This window comes from Anarhichas minor, unplaced genomic scaffold (genome assembly GCF_050575085.1).
Source record: "Anarhichas minor isolate MPS153535 unplaced genomic scaffold, ASM5057508v1 ptg000055l, whole genome shotgun sequence".
Lineage (NCBI taxonomy): Eukaryota > Metazoa > Chordata > Actinopteri > Perciformes > Anarhichadidae > Anarhichas > Anarhichas minor.
In genome coordinates, this window is record NW_027466501.1 from 832,813 (window position 1) to 848,157 (window position 15,345).

A 15,345-nucleotide genomic window follows, 5' to 3' on the forward strand; every position below is an offset into this window, starting at 1 on the left:
AAAAGACAAATCTTTCTAATAAATGAAGAAAGTTGTTTGTGGTCCTTTTGTTGTTCAGACTACAATGAACATTTATTTAAACCAGATGTTGAATCAGAAAACGAATCAAATATAAAGCTTGAGTTTAATCTGTGATCCGTCTTCACTGTTTACATGTTGAAAAAAATCTCATCAGTCCGATCGGCTGCAGCGTCCAATCACATGACTGATGAACAATGAGGGGGCGTGTCGGCCGTTAAAAGACTTCCTGTAAGTCTGTTCTCGTGGGTCCTCCCTCATGGCTCCTCAGAGATCTCTCTTCTCTCCTCGATCCTCTCTCCTCAGAGCTAAATAAGAGCTTTGGGACGGCCGTCAATATGGCGGCGCAGAACAACTTCCGGTTCAAGCGAGGATCGAGGAGCGAGGAAATGAGAATTAAGAGACTTGGGATGTACCCAGGGAGTAAGGCGCATGAGTTTTCTAGGTTTGCCAGTGGAGGCCTGACGCCCAATCGACGTGTTCACCACTAGGATGCAAGTCTCCGTTCAGAGCCGCAGCGGCTGTACCACCAACCGCCACCGTCTGAAGAGGTACAATCCATTTGAGCAATGTCACCAACGATGCATGGGGAGCAGCCGTCGCTGCCGCGGTCGACGGTGCTGAAGCCATTCTGGTCAATGCCTGAATAGGCACCACGGATGGCATCACCTGTGGACAAAGTTGGAAACCATTGAAGCAAGTTTGGAATTCAGAGGGTGCCTTTTGAAATGCAACGTTTGCGGAACAGTTGCCACTGTGACCACATGTGGCAGTTACAAGATGAGTAGAGAGGAGACAGTGAACCTTTTCAGTATTGCCAGTTTGACTTAAGTTTGCCAAAATTAGTTAATGTTTGCCACAATAAGCTACTGGTCATACCAGACCAAGTAAGGATGGAGAAGTAAAACCCCTCAGGGTAGATTGGGGTGCATTTGATTACTTCTGAATTCCACTTTTGAAAGAGGAAATTGTGTTATTTCCCTCTTTCAAAAGTTATATTGACTCGCTTTAAAGCTGCCATAGCATTTTATTATGTGTAGACCAACCCTTCAAAGAGAGCTTAGACAGAGTTTGTGCTGAAAGCAGATGGTGGAAGAAGGCAAAGGGGAAATAGTGGGAAGTAACAAGTTGAATATGTCCACAACCATAAGCACTAACAATATGACTGTGGTCTGATTGAAGGTGGACCCCTAAGTACCTGAGGTGATATAGTTGAAACACTAAACATGAAAAACTCAATTTTTCTGGGCTCACAGGCTGCACAATTATTTTGACGCCATTAGAAACTTCTGCACTGAGCAGCTTTCATTTACATTTATCAAAATGCTAAGGTTCAAATGACCGTGGCAAAAAGACCTCTCCAAACAGCATAAATGGAAGGGAAGTAAATGGGATCAAATTTGTGTATCACTAAAAGGCAAAGGGAAAAGATTTGTCATTGAAAAGATGGTCAATGAGAAAAAAGCAGACATTCGAAAGGCCTGCAATACCTGCATCTCCTCTGTATTTCCCAACATGCAGTTTGAAAGCTGCTTTTGCACTGCCCAACCTGAAGTTTCTGTACTCGGCAACAGTAGTGGCATCTCCATGGTCCCACAGGTCGACCATCATGGTCCACTTCTTGGTCTTGTTTTTGGGCCAGGGAGAAAACCTTCATCCGACCGAGCCAGTGGTCTTCTAAGGGAATCAGCAGAGCACCAGAACAGGTGTTGTGGAATATTTCCTATGACTAGTCGGGAGAAGAAAGTGGAGGTTTTCTATCAATATAAAGTAAAACAGAGTTTTGATGAACGATCAAGGTTTGTAAAGTCAATTTATTTGCTTGCAAGCAAAGAGAACAGTCTCACAGACACATTGCAGTGATCTGGAAGAGTGCTCTACCTAACAGTCACAATGCATGGACATTTATGCTCAGCCAGCTTCCTGTTATCTGCTTAGCTAACAAGAATACACAAAGAACACAATAAAAGGCAGGTCATCCTTCGAGCCTTAGTATACTTCATTTAAGACAGTCAGGAAGATGCTTTATCTCGTGTTTGCAAATCCCTTTGTTCACAGTTTGCCTTACAATAAACAGTTTAAACTCACAGCAGATGCTTCCTTTGAAGCCACTGTGACACTGTTAAAATGACCATTGCAGAGACAGGATAGACATTCTTTACCCTCACACATCATATGTGCATGCAAAGGTTTACGCCTTTACAACTTCAGATAATGCGTCAGCAAAGGAAGTCAAAAGTATTTCAATCAGAGGATCTCTGTTAGTCAAGGCCTCTCTGTGTCTCTGTCTTACGAAGAAGAAAGAAACAGTGCACAATGATAACAGATAACAAGACACCTGGATACTAAACTAATTAAAGTCATCTACTGAAACTACAGTTTGGTGTCTGCACTTTTAGGACTTACATTCTTTAAACCTTCACATGAGACTATGACATATTTTCCCATTACACAGGATTCAGGTTTTTTCCGTTACGACTTTGCTTTGAGTTGTCATTGCTGCAGGATGCAGGGTTTTGAAAGTTTAAGATTCCAATTTCTGAAGTTCACACAAGGCTTTAGTCTAGGAGTAGTAAATGTATGTGTGGTAGAAAATGTGCATATTGAGTTCAGTGTAATCTAAACTACGACTCTTCACGACATTATGGAGGAGAAAATGTGGTAAAAGGGTCTTCCAGCCAATGTCGATAAGAAAAAAACATGTTTATTCTTGCAATGTTTCACCTTAATAATAACTAATTGAATCCCAAATCATGTATGTTCTTCTGCATTCAACTACGACCTTTCTTGGATATGTACATTCCCTGTGTAATAAGTAGGCGAGTCACAGTTCATCACAAGTTTGATTCATCCTCACATCCCAGTTTTATATTCTTTACTTACCTTTCAAGTTTCCAAAACCCTTTTTATATGCTGCCCATTTCCTGTGACTCAAAACAAGAAATACCGGCCGTGTTGTTGAAGCCTGATACGGTAAGCACCAACTCTTGGAGTGCAGTCACAACATTGTGTGATTACTCACCGTTTCCTCGTGCCTGTATAACAGCATGGGACCGAAAACGGCTCCTAAAATCCACGCCAAAATAGTACAAGATTTTGACCACTTTATTTTGGTAAATTGAAAACCATTTCCAAGTTTTTATTTACTTATATTCAAAAGATTACAGTAAAAAATGGGAAGACAATGAAGATCCCACAAAAAATAGCACTTGAAGTCTTGTGTATGATTTATCCTTGCTTCATAAAATCGACAATCATGAGAACCTGCATTTGTCTGAAATTAAAGAGTCTGAAATGACTGAGATTGTGAGTGTTACATCTGTCCCTGTTAGCTGAACAAACTGCATATGTGCTGTGCGAGAAGTGGAAGTTACCAGGCATAGCAACAGTTAGGGCAGGGCTTCGTGAACAATGAATTATGATATTAAAAACACTTACAATACCATTACATTAAACATCATGGTTTTAGCATCACCTCAACCTGTGCGTCTCCTTCCCAGAGTAAAGAGAATACAGCAGAGTAGCTCCCATTCAGATGATCCACCACTTGCCCAGCCACACCTGCTTCAAGCTTCCGGTTGTGCAGCCGGGCGAGTAGGAAGTCCCCCCCAGACTTCTTGGGACGACCCTGGAAGTCAGAGGTTAGTATCATGACCTCCAGCTGATCCCCAACATGCCACTGTCTCCCTTTCCTCCCTGGTAGAATGGTGAAGGTGCTGTGAGCTGGATCACTGGTCTGCTCCAGGGAAATAGGAGCTGACAAAAGTGGAGTTTCAGGGCAAGCAATTGAGTTGAGTATGAGACGTTCCTCCAGAGCGTCCTCAGGGGACAGTGGCTGGAAGGTGCAGAAGCTGCGAATCTCGTTAGGGTGAGTGGAGACTCTCGGCATGATGATGGTGGAGTTGAATTTAGGCTGAAACTGGCAGGGGGTGGAGAGAGATGGTGTCAAAGATACATCAAGCATATGCACTGAAAAGAAAATGAACCAAATAAAGTAAAAGGGCCAGGATTTTAATATTATTTGGAGGGTTGCTAACAACTGTTCCTAACATTAACCCAGGGAAAAAGTTTCAAGATACTCTTGCTTTCTGTTTTACACAAGGCAAGAAAGTGAATGTTAAATTCAAAGATTGTTTTTGCGTGTGATTTCAAGGTTTTGTTAACTGAAATTCATGTTTTGGGATATTCAGTCAGAGATACAACTCTGACAGATGCAAAAAAAAAGGCAGAAAATAGAACCTGTTCCAAAAACTTTCATGGGGCATCACTTGGCTTTTTAAAAACATTATACTTCTGACCCTTTTGTTAAGATGTATGTCTCAGTAAGAACGAATGGGAACCAGTGGGTTGTAACACATAGAGGTTTGTTCTAAAGTATAGAATACTGCCAGCTTTGTCCTTTAACTACAGGAGCTGCTGCTGTCATCAAGTCAAGGTGCAGGATTGAGAGAGAAAATACAATTGAACTCAAATTGTATTTATTTGCAATGAAGAACATTGAAACACACATTTTAAAACAATATCCAAAAACCTGACTAATATTCAACATTTCAAACAGGGTCCACCCTTCACACGATCCCACTAAAACCAGGTTCTCACCTCCAGAATGTCCATGTGACGTAGCACAAAGATGAAGACAAAGACAGTCAGAAAGAGGAAGAGGGCACAGATCTCCCTTCTTGTACAAAATGTGGCCTTCATGATCAGTGATTAGTCTTCACCTTCAGCATCAGTTACTTTGGTACTGGATTGAGAAAATATACATCAAAAAAACAAATGGTTATTGACACCTTGTAATGCTGAAGAATAGAACTTGTGAATGAAGAACTTGTTTAAATCTGAACTCAGTTGTGAAATCCTCCCTCTCTATACTAATAGTGTGACATGTTCAGCTTTCAATCTTTAGGACCAAACTAAATCCAGTCACCCAGGAAACTCCTTTGATTGATCATCCGTCAATCAAGGCCACAACCAAAGACAGCATCCCCTCTCTTGCTGTTCAACATGATCCATTCTATCATGTACACTTTGCAACATCATTCAGTCCTTTGTAATCCACATCACACTCTGCAAAGTAACCCTTCAAACTAATATCTGTTTTCACTCTCATGATACAGATCAGAGGTGCTCGTGTCCTTCTGCTAACTACAGTTTTTCACAGTTGGTTAATGTGGACACATTTTATTTTCAGTTATTTTTGAACTACTACTATGACTAATGACTGAGGTATTCGTTGTATATGTTCCCGATAAGGATCTTGCGGAGCCCGGGAGGGGACATGGAGAAGAAAAGAAAAGTGCGAGTGGTGCATTGTTTTAGCAAACTGAAAGCTTTACCTCATGTCTCGATGGTTCAGAGCATCGCGGCATTAACACAATACACACATCACCACAAAGATAGAGATAATGTGATTCAAGGCTACAGCATGAGGGGCAACATTTGCTAAAAAAGAAAGTTGGAAGGCTCTGATGCTGATGTAATCAGACCACAGCGTCACAGAAAAGCAGAATATATGTTTTTATGGACTGTTGCCAGCAGAGGAATGATGTTTATATGTGTCATAAACCACTTCTATGCCAGGTGTAGCCAGGTGTAGCCAGGTGTAGCCAGGCGTAGCCAGGCGTAGCCAGGCATAGACAGGCATAGCCAGGCGTAGCCAGGGAGCTGGTTATCGGATTTGAAACGTTGCTGCATCAACAACACAGTTATTTGCATCATTAAATCCACTGCAAGATACTAACATTTGGGAGACCATATCAGATATACTTGTACAATATAATACTCAAGCACACATTACCCCAACATAAACATCTGAATCACTGCTGTTAGAGATAATGACAGGGTCAGGTGTAAAGTCTGAGATGATTCAAAGCTAAACACACATAAGATGACACACTGTTTGATTACCAGACAGCAGTGTGGACTTTGCTCAGCTGAGTCTGGACCACAGCCGGCTTGTGAAAGTGGAACAGTATAAAGGACCTCTGCAGTAGGTTTGTCACGATACCAAAATTATGACTTCGATACGATACCTGCCATAAGTATCATGATACCCGATACTTACGATACGATACCAGACTTCGATACAATACCACAAATACGATACGATACTGGTATATTTATCTATAATAGTAATAAATAAAACATCTGTACGGTTCCCTTTCTTACCAGGTTGTTCCTGCCCAGCTTAACAAATGGCATTAATATTAATGTTTAACCTCTTCGCATCTTTTGAGCCTCTCTCATATTTCCGCTGGCTTTCAAACACAGCTGGAAGGGAACTCTGTCTCTGTGTTGCTGCTGACTCTGCTGACATCTGTCTGACTGTCTGTGAGAGACTGCGGTCAAGTCAGATCTCCGTGGTCAACTCAGCAGACACTTAAATTGTAGTGCACCTATACGCTGAAACTTACGGTAAACGCAACCAAACGGCACAGATCGGGAGCGAGCAAAGAACTTTGCAAAGTTAGCGGAAAGATTAACGTGAGACAACTTCCGGTTTTCTACAGACGAACATCCGGTTTTCAGAATAAGATGCCAACAAAGTATACATATTGCATAATGAAATGAGATTAAATGAATTATATTCACATTAAGTATAAAACATGCTACCTGCATCTCCTGAGTTAAAGGGAAAATACACCTAAATTGTGCGTAAAGTGTCTTTATTCTTTGATTTGAGGGTTGCTGGAAGTTAATAATACCTGACTGACGGTCAATTAAGATATTTTACGAAGCAAAAACTCTGAACTGAATTTGTATCTTCAAATGGCACATTTTTTAAATGTTTAAGGTGCTATAAAAATGTTTTTCTCAATAATTCCAGACAATGACTGACATGTATGTGTTGGGAACATCGTTGACTCCACCCATACTGAAAATTAGAAATTTGTACTGTCCTAATTAGGAGATATTTCAAAGTAAATGTCATACATTTGAATCGAGAAAATATCTAATAAATGGATATTTGAAGTGTAATAAAAAGTATTTTCTCAATAAGTCCAGACAATGACTGATATACATGTGTTGAGGACATCGTTGACTCCACCCATACTGAACATTAGACATTTTTACTGTACCAATTAGGAGATATTTCAAATTAAAACTCATACATTTGAATTGAGAAAATATCTAATAAATGGATATTTGAGGTGCTATAAAAAGTATTTTCTCAATAAGTCCAGACAATGACTGATATACATGTGTTGAGGACATCGTTGACTCCACCCATACTGAAAATTTGACATTTTTACTGTACCAATTAGGAGATATTTCAAAGTAAAACTCATACATTTGAATCGAGAAAATATCTAATAAATGGATATTTGAAGTGTAATAAAAAGTATTTTCTCAGTAAGTCCAGACAATGACTAATATACATGTATTGAGGACATCGTTGACTCCACCCATACTGAAAATTAGACATTTCTACTGTACCAATTAGGAGATATTTCAAATTAAAACTCATACATTTGAATTGAGAAAATATCTAATAAATGGATATTTGAAGTGTAATAAAAAGTATTTTCTCAATAAGTCCAGACAATGACTGATATACATGTGTTGAGGACATCGTTGACTCCACCCACACTGAAAATTAGACATTTTTACTGTCCTAATTAAGAGATATTTCAAATGAATAGATTTACAATAGTTACAATAGTTGTTGGAATGCTTAACAGCATTCCAACAACTAGGCTAAGGCTACTCGTGTTAGCTGTCTATGGGTGAGCTTGGGGGTGTTCATGTTTATAATCACATTTGCTTACCTGTCGTTCTTTGAACTCTTTGAAAAGTTGATGCATGTCTCCCCTGCGATCACTCGCTGTGAGTGAGGCTGCCTGTTGCTGTGTGAGCGCTGGGAAGCCCCGCCCCCTTGCAGTCACTGCCTGCAGGCAGCATGACAGGGAGCGGAACAGCGAGTGCGCTCTGATCGCGCTATTTTAAGTCAAGCATCAAAGCATATAATGCATAGATCTATGGTTTCACACAACACAATAATTGATTAAGTATCCCTAGCAACAGACACGAAGTCAGGGATCGGAATACGCATCTCTCCTCTCTGTGTTTGTGAGCCTTGTTCTATCATTTCCCTCTTTTCTTATACTTTCTAATGAGGAATTTGACATTCTCCTGCACAGGGAGTCGTTATCTTCACACACACACACGCCAGGTTGGGGGCCACTGTGTGTGTGGGAGTCCAGCCGTTCTCAGGGACAGAGAAGATGCTGTTCCTGCTTTCCACCTGTTGTTGCTACACAATATCCCACGGACTCACCCGCTTCACAACACATCTAGTTATACGTTTAAGCTAAACCACCTGTGAATCAGAGCTTCATCTTTGTACAGGGAGCGCGTGAGTGCCTCACCCGGAGATTCAAACCTTTACTCTATGACACACGCAACACTATTGCAAATGAACACACACACACACACACATAATACTTATACGTTTAATGCCTGTAAATACCGTTAGCATATTTCTACACATCCAAAAAATACATATAACCATATATATATATATATATATATATATATATATATATATATATATATACATTGAACTTCATATCTTAATTTGATTCGTTTTAATTTAGGGAGTTTCAATCTTCCATACTTCACATCAAATAATCTTTTAGCTATTTAGATGGAAGTGACAGTCAGATTTCAAAGGTTAAGAAAAGCTTGAGGACACTATAATCACTTTATGTTCTTTTTTTTTGTTTTTGTTTCAATTTAGGTATGTTAAAGCTTCAACAGAGAAGCTCCTATACTCTTTGCTTATTCTGTGCTCTTTTGGCTCATGGGAGTGGTTAAGAAGAGAAGGCGTCATCAACATGAGATTCTATGTGTATCTTTAGCTGTGACAGTGCTGTTTGCTGTCACTACCCTTCAATTCATTTCCTGAAAGTCAAGCACAGAGAACACCGTTTATTGTAAACCTGTGAGATAAAGTGACGGATCACACTGTGATGAACAGAATCTCCAAATGGATCTCTGCTGAGGTAAGACACATGAAACGCTTAAACAAAGTATATATGAAGTTTATTTTATCATGAATCAGCATCAGTAACCATTCTAATATACTGTATTTGTGACATTTGATTTTACTTCTACTACTTCTGTTTTATGTTACTTAATACTTCTGCTCCACTACATTTCAGAGGGAAATTTGTACTTTGTACATTACATTACATTTACTCGACTGTAGTTACACTGTAAAAAACGGCTGTGAAATCCACAGTAATTTACTGTGTATGTGAGCAGTAACTTACTGTATACTATTTCCCAGTAAAATACTGTGAATTCAACCAAATATTACTGTAGTCAAAGTTTTACTGTGAAAATCACAGTAATAACTCGTTTACTGTATAAAAACACAGTAACCAAAAAGGTACTGTAGAAAATCACAGTACCCGACAAAGTACTGTAAAAAATCACAGTAACGAACAATCTACTGTAAAAAAACACAGTAACGAACAGAGTACTGTAGAACTCACAGTAACTAACAATCTACTGTAGAAAATCACAGTAATGAACATAGTACTGTAAAAAATCACAGTAATGAACAGAGTACTGTAGAACTCACAGTAACTAACAATCTACTGTAGAAAATCACAGTAATGAACATAGTACTGTAAAAAATCACAGTAACGAACAATCTACTGTAAAAAATCACAGTAACGAACAATCTACTGTAGAACTCACAGTAACTAACAATCTACTGTAGAAAATCACAGTAATGAACAGAGTACTGTAGAACTCACAGTAACTAACAATCTACTGTAGAAAATTACAGTAATGAACATAGTACTGTAAAAAATCACAGTAACGAACAGAGTACTGTAGAACTCACAGTAACTAACAATCTACTGTAGAACTTCACAGTAACGAACAGAGTACTGTAAAAAATCACAGGAACAAACAGAGTACTGTAGAACTCACAGTAACTAACAATCTACTGTAGAAAATCACAGTAACGAACATAGTACTGTAAAAAACCACAGTAACGAACAGAGTACTGTAGAACTCACAGTAACTAACAATCTACTGTAAAAAAACACAGTAACAAACATAGTAGTGTAAAAAATCACAATAACGAACATAGAACTGTAGAAAATCACAATAACGAACATAGTACTGTAGAAAATCACGGTAACGAACATAGTACTGTAGAAAATCACAATAACCAACAAGCTACTGTAGAAAATCACATTACCCATCATAGTACTGTAGAAAATAAACAACAAATATTCTGTAAAAAAATCACAGTAATTGATAGCTGCATTGCAATGGATTTAATTCAATATAAAAATTAAATTTAAAAAAATGCCTCTGAAATAAATAAATATGGCACTGAAAAAAATCTTGAAATAAATAATTGAGGCAATAAATATCTGTATATTTAAATAAATGGAATGATAAATATTTAAAATAGTCAGTATAGTTCAATAAATAAATACATGTTTTTCAAATGACTTATTTATTTCAGTGGAATTTTATTTCGTAATTCCACACTTATTTATTTCAGTTATTTCACAGCTGTTTCTCCGCTCCCCTTTTCCACAAATTGGCATTTTTGTCCAGTTTTGGCCACATTCTTGCGCTATACTTTTGAGATCCTGGCTGTTTTGATCCGTGTGTATTGAACTAGGAGCACGATGTCAGCCAACACGTACTATACCTCTTAGGTTTGGCATTCCCCAGACCGGATAGCCTGCTGGGCTACTACCGGCTTGTTTTTAGCTTTGGGCTTTGAAGCTAGCTAATGCTACAGGGACCACAGATACAGAGTGATCAGCAAACTGAAAACGGGGCCGTCTGTGAATCAGCTACGTTGCTAATACCTGGACAAGGCTGTGGGCTGCGGGTTGGAGCCCAATTGTCCACCACATCTACTATGGCTCCACTCACCTCTCCATCCAATTGTGTCAGCTGCGCGCGCCTGATCGATAAAATCACAGAGCTGGAAGGAAGAATTTCCACACTCTACAGGATCCAGGATGCTGAGAAGCTCATGGACACCATCATCTTCGGTCCAGCACAAACCGACACAGCCAGCGACCATGTGATTCCACCGCTTCCAGTCCTGCTGACGCGGCCCCTCCTCCGGTCAAAATCCCTGAGGCTTCCTGGCTACGGCTCGGAGCTAAGCCTAAAGCCCTGGTCAGCTCCACTCCATCCCATCACGAGCCCTGGTCCCTGGTCTGTGCTCGCAGCAGCCGGAAAGGGAGACATCCCTCTCCTACACCCCATTACTTCCTACACCCCATTAGCTGGACTTAATGTCCAGCTGGAGAATAAATATGACATTCTTGCCCTCCACGACTTCCCTCCTCTGACTACACCATCTGACCTGCCGCCTCGCGGGACCCACGGCCCCGGGTCCCCTGAGATCCCTATGCCAGTCATTCCTCAGCCCTCCTCTCGCACCAGGACTCGCCGCTCCATACCGCTCTTTACACCAGCACCGCGGCGAGCTTCTGTCCCCCGTTTTCTCAGTCCTTCCCTGTCCACTCCGTCACCACTTGTTAAATCTTCGTCTCCTCCATATTACACGCGCTGTGTTGTCTCCTCGTCCCCTCTTCTCCCCGACGGCACTGATAGTCGTGGATTCCATAATCAGGAATATCCATTTCTTCAACGCAGCCACACACTGTTTCCCTGGAGCGACAGCTCCCGACATCCTGTTGAAATTGCCTCGCCTGCTGCATGCACTCCCGTCTACCATTCGGCAAATGATCGTTCATGTGGGAATCACACAGTTGGTCAACTCAGACTCCACCAGTGTGAGTTGAATAAGATTGATTTTTTAAATCTTTTACACTTTTTAGACAGCCGTGGACGGTCTGCTTTCATCAGTGGTCCAACTCCGACACTCGGCCGTGGATCACAGCGGTTCAGCAGAGTCCTCAGCCTCCACACTTGACTCCAGTCAAGGACCCACAACGTAGGCTTCATTGACAATTTTAATCTGTTTTGGGACCGCTCTTCCTCTTTTAAGAACGATGGTATTCATCTTAACAAGCTGGGTAGCCTTCTAGCGGCCTGCTAGGATGCTTTCCCGCGGCTTTCAAGACTGCCAGAGTCACCCCTCTTCTGAAGAAACCATCACTTGACCCTTCTGATGTCAAGAACTTCAGACCGGTTTCTCTTTTACCCTTTGTATCCAAAACACTTGAACGTGCTGTCTTTAACCAACTGTCTTCCTATCTCCACCAGAACAGCCTCTTGGACCCCCACCAGTCCGGGTTCAAGGTGGGTCACTCGACAGAGACAGCCCTCCTTGCGGTGACAGTCGCTTCATGCTGCGAGGGTGAATTCTCTCTCCTCTGTCCTGATTCTCCTGGACCTGTCTGCGGCGTTTGACACGGTGAACCACCAGATCCTCCTCTCCAACCTCAGGCTCTGCACTCTCCCTGCTTGCATCCTACTTGACAGGTTGATCCTACCAGGTGACATGGAGGGGGGCCGTGTCGGAACCACGCATGCTGACTACGGGGGTTCCACAAGGTTCAGTTCTGGGCCCCCTTCTCTTGTCGCTCTACACAACATCTCTGGGTTCTGTTATTCGCTCTCATGACTTCTCTTAACATTGTTATGCCGATGAGACCCAGCTGGTCTTGTCATTTCCCCCCGGTGACACTCAAGTGGAGGCACGCATTGCTGCATGCTTGGCTGACATCTCAAAGTGGATGGCGACACACCACCTGAAGCTCAACCTGGACAAAACCGAGCTACTGTTCCTCCCGGGGAGGGGTTGCCCTCACCGAGACCTGTCCATCACCATTGATGATACCGTGTTGACGCCAACTCGGACTGCGAGGAATCTGGGTGTGACCCTAGATGACCAACTGTCGTTCTCAGCAAACATTGCATCGGTTACACGCTCCTGAAGATTCCTGCTCTACAACATCAGGAGGATTCGATCCTTCCTCACTGATGAGACGGTGCAGGTGCTCATCCAAGCTCTTGTCATCTCCCACCTGGACTACTGCAACTCACTACTTGCCGGAGCCCCGGCGTCGGCCATCAGACCTCTGGAGCTTGTCCAGAAACCTGCAGCTCGTCTGGTGTTCAATCGCCCCAAGTTCTCCCACACAACTTCCCTTCTCCATTCTCTACACTGGCTCCCTGTAAGAGGTTGCATCCAGTTTAAGACTCAGGTGCTAGCCTACAGGGCAGTGAAAGGAACAGCTTCTTCCTATCTCCAGCCCATGGTCAAGCCCTACACCCCCGTCCGGCCACTTCGCTCTGCTGCCTCGCTCAGAAGTACCTGCGGCCAATCGACCCGGTCACAGCATTTTTCTGTCCTGGCCAAGGTGTCCCCCAAGGTTCGGTACTCGGTCCCCTACTCTTCATCCTCATACTCATTACCTGCTCCCCCTTGGCGACATCATACGCCACCATGGTCTCGACTTCCACTGCTATGCTGACACCCAGCTCTAAATCTCCACCAAATCCATCACCCCATCACCCACTCCACCATCACCAACTGCCTCACAGATATAAAAACCTGGATGCCAGCCAACTTTCTCAAATTCAACAGCAACAAATCTGAAATCCTCATCATCGGCCCCAAATCACTAAACAAATCCCACCACAACTTCTCTCTCTGCATCGATGTCCCTGCTTTTGATCAAACCCTCTCCTTCTAACGCCACGTCAATCATATCCCATAAAACGCCTTCTTTCATCTCAAAAACATCGCCCGTCTCTGCCCTCCCTCTCCTCAACAGCTGCTGAAACACTCATCCACGCCTTCATCACCTCTCGACTGGACTACTGCAACAGCATCCTGTACGGCTCACCCGAATCATCAACAAACTACAATACATCCAGAACTCAGCTGAACGTCTGCTCTCCCACTCCCGCACCAGAGACCACATCACCCCAGTCCTTCAAAACCTCCACTGGCTCTCCATACAGAAAAGAATCCAGTTCAAGATTCTTCTCATCACATACAAAGCCCTTCATAACCCTGAACCCTTTCCTTTCAGACCTCCTGCATCGACACGCTCCCAACATGACGCCACGCCAACCTCCTTACCCCCCCTAGTCTGTCCAAGCACCGGACCTCGGGGGAGAGGGCCTTCTCCATTGCTGCCCTCTCCCTCTGGAACTCCCTCCCCCAGCACCTCAGACATTCTCCGTCAATCGCCACTTTCAAAACTGCACTTAAAACTCATCGATTTAAATCTGCTTTTAACCTGTGTAGTTAGTGATGTATGTTTTTGTGCTGTTCGATACGGTTATATTATCTATCTTGTTTATATTGTAATTGCTTCTATTGTTTCTGTTTTTAGCATGTAAAGTGTCTTTGAGTACCTTTTAAAGCACTATACAAATAAAAAGTATTATTATTATTGAAATGAGTAATAGTAACATGGGGGACTACATTTTATGAATTTACTGTTAATCAGACCACTAAATTAGCTAGCTAGCACACCCTTTTGTCCCTCAGCCTCACTCCCAACTGTTAGATGAAACTAGTATATCTGCTCTACAGGACTGTTTGGAATACAGACTGGAACATGTTCAGGGATGGTGCCATCCAGCAGAAAAACATGAATCTGAATTAATATACATCACACATCTGCTGTGTCAAGGGCACTTTAACACATTTTATGTCATTTCTGTATCCTTTTAACAGACACACATGTAGTATGACAATGGATCAGCCCACACATGAGTGTGTTGTTGAGTGCAAAATGTGTTTTTTGACAATTCAGTTTCTACAATTTTAAATATTTAATGTATGAATAAGCCATCTGAAAATGGACTTGAAATCAAATTATTGCTTTCCAAATAAACGCAAATATAAAACGTGTATCCTCCTGAGACTTGGTAAAGCGGGAACAGTGGACTGCCTTGACCAATCACGGTTGAGCTATTTCAAATGTTTCAACTTGCAACCGTCAAGCTGCTCTTTTCACTGCTGGCTGCCAAAGAAGATGGACGTCTCAGAGGAGGACATTCCAACACTAGCGGTGAGTTGTTGGCGTTGGTTATATTACCAAAACAGTGGCCCCATATTTTAATGGAAGTGTGTGTAACGTAGTGTGTGCAGTCCAGCGGCGCCCGGTGAAACTCTTCGCCCCGTGCTGTAGCGCTCGGAGCTCCCCGCCCGCTTGCCGCCTGTGCGGCTGATGGGGGGGAGAGAGCTCCGGGAGCTGCGGTACGGAGCGAACGTCTGCACACACTGTGATGACACAGAGCTGGTTGGATATCGGTAAAGATTAATTTAAGTGAGTAACGTTAACATTATATCTCTTAAAATAGTTTGCCAACAGTATCTAGCCATCTGGCTAACATTAGCTATCAGCT

General features: G+C 42.2%; 1 pseudogene; it reads right to left on the reverse strand.

Annotated features, from left to right (window-relative positions):
- Positions 1 to 414: 414 nt before the first annotated feature.
- Positions 415 to 4,719, reverse strand: LOC142931860 (angiopoietin-4-like; annotated as a pseudogene).
- Positions 4,720 to 15,345: the final 10,626 nt, after the last annotated feature.